General features: G+C 45.4%; 1 pseudogene; it reads left to right on the top strand.

Annotated features, from left to right (window-relative positions):
• The first annotated feature begins 2082 nt into the window (after positions 1-2082).
• Positions 2083-2201, top strand: LOC126196042 (5S ribosomal RNA; annotated as a pseudogene).
• Positions 2202-2727: the final 526 nt, after the last annotated feature.

The following is a 2727-nucleotide window of genomic DNA, read 5'->3' on the forward strand; positions in this document are numbered from 1 at the left end:
TACGAGTTTCTTTTTTAAGCTAGATAGGAAATGTAGTGGACTGTTAAGGCAGCCAGTCCACAGTGAAGTAGCCGAAAGGACACGCGTCAACTCACGCCGTCTGGCGTTAAGTCTGGAACAGGATACGTGATGAATGTGATAAAGAAAAGAACGTAGCTACTAGAACACTTAACTTTTATATCGTCCTTTGGTATACAGCAATCTTGATGAGACAAGTGAGACTATCTTGAGATACATGCAATGGTACAAATGGCGCCTTGCTAGGTCGTAGCCATTAACTTAGCTGAAGGCTATTCTAACTGTCTCTCGGCAAATGAGAGAAAGGCTTCGTCAGTGTAGTCGCTAGCAATGTCGTCCGTACAACTGGGGCGAGTGCTAGTACGTCTCTCGAGACCTGCCTTGTGGTGGCGCTCGGTCTGCGATCCTGACAGTGGCGACACGCGGGTCCGACATGTACTAATGGACCGCGGCCGATTTAAGCTACCACCTAGCAAGTGTGGTGTCTGGCGGTGACACCACAGGAAATACTTTTTTCATCCTTCTGCAATGAACGATGTGATATTTGCGCCTTCTTACAGACTGCAGTTGTGTGTTCAGTCCAGTCCACAGGATAGTCCAGAATTATTCCCAGATTCTTTGTAGAAGAAGAAAAAGTGATTTCTGTGCTGTTTTGGATTAAGCGTGGAAGAGATTATGTGAACTGAGTAGTAATAACTCTCTTGAGAGCGACTAATATCGCTTGCACTTTGGGTGGTTTAAGTTTCAAACCTGTGACCTGCGCCTATTCTGATCATGCAAGTACGTCAGCATTTATGTTCTGGATGTCTGTGCACAGGTTTATTTGCCTTGCATGTAGATGTAACTGAAGGTCATCAGCGTATAAATGATTTTTGCAGTGGGAGATGACATTCGACACATCATTAACACATAATTACAAAAATTAATGGGTCCAATACTGATACTTGTGGAACTCCTGATACTACATTCTTCCACTGTGGCCTCTCTGTCCCGATCTGTGCACACTGATGGTCCGTGAGGTGTGAGTGGAACCATATATAGCACTTGAAGAAAGTTTTGCGTTTAACGAATATTAAATTAAGCAGCATCGAAAGCTTTGCTGAAATCCAAAAAGCACATAATAGTCAACTCTTCTTTGTCCATAGCTTGTTCCCGTTCGTCAGTCACTTTTATAAGAGCAGTAGTCATGCTGCGACTTTTCCGGAAGCCAGGTTGGTATTCATCCAGAGGGGTGTTTGAGGTTAAGTAACTGGTAAGTTGATCACGATCACTACGTATTTTAAAGCCTTAGCAAATTCTGGTAGAATGCAAATGGACCTGCGGTCAGAAGGTTTTTTGGCAGATCCCATTTTGGGTAGAGGTTTAATGTATCCCTTTTTGCACGCCACTGGAAAATATGCTTGACGTCAGAGAACGGGTATAGGTTGTTACTATCGGCAGTAATGGATCGACGTGGAAACTGATCGTTTGTAATGTAATATTGTCGGGTCTTGCAGCTGCAAAACAAATTCAAGGAATTGACTTCCCGGCTGTGTTAAGGGTTACCGGCTGCAGAAGAAACTTTTCGTTTGTACCGACCACAATACTTCATGCGATTTGATGGTTTCTGTCCTTGTACGATGTAGGCGTGGCGGAATACTTATTTAGATCCTCAACAGGAACGAGGGGCTCAGCTCCAGATTGAGGTTTGCCGAGTCCTAGCCCTCGCAGATTTATCAATAAGACGGAAGGCCTGTTAAAGTTCTCAGTTAACGAGTGGGCGTACCTGAGTTTTGCATTTCTCACTGACTGGCTAGCTCGGGTGCGTAGTCGCTTGTAGGCGATGTCATTCTCGGCGTTCGGGTGCCATTTTCTGTGTGCTGCGTCCCTGATACTCACAACGTGCTCGAGTTGATAGGTAAGCCATGGTGAAGGTTACCTCCTGACTCTTTTAGTGTTTATCGGAGCGTGGTTGTCGTATAAGTTATTGAGTCTCTCAATGAAATGAGATATTTCATTCTGTATGTCAAAGTTATTTGTCATTCCCTGCTATGAGAGATTACAGGCGGCTGTTGTCAGCTCATAGGCAACGGCCTTGCCGCAGTGGATACACCGGTTCCCGTCGGATCACCTGAAGTTAAGCGCTGCCGGGCGTGGCCGGCACTTGGATGGGTGACCATCCGGGCTGCCATGTACTGTTGCCATTTTTCGGGGTGCACTCAGCGTCGTGATGCCAACTGAGCAGCTACTCGACCGAACAGTAGCGGTTTCGGTCAAAGAAAACCATCACAACGACTGGGAGAGCGGTGTGCTGACCGCACGCCCCTCCTATCCGCATTCTTAGCTCAGGATGACACGGCGGTCGGATGGCCCCGATATGGGCCACTTGTGGCCTGAAAACGGAGTGCTTTTGTCAGTTCACATATACTTAAGTGCTTAAAATCTATAAAAGTGGCCACTTGCGGGTTGTTCTTTGGACATAGCAACAAATAATTCTTTAAAATTAAATCACGAGCAGATTAACCAGGTGCAGAAATTTGATCGTTGCGGATTAATCAGTTTGGAAACTTTGTTGGGAAAACACGGATAGAGGTATGAGCATCTGCAGTATGATGTGGCGGGACAAGTCGAAGAACTGTAAGATTTGAGCAGGAGAGCGTGCACTCGATCTTTGAAACTGTTGCTTATAAAATTTATGTTCAAATTTCGAGCTACAATAATGTGTTCATA

The sequence above is a fragment of the Schistocerca nitens genome, chromosome 7 (genome assembly GCF_023898315.1).
Source record: "Schistocerca nitens isolate TAMUIC-IGC-003100 chromosome 7, iqSchNite1.1, whole genome shotgun sequence".
NCBI lineage: Eukaryota > Metazoa > Arthropoda > Insecta > Orthoptera > Acrididae > Schistocerca > Schistocerca nitens.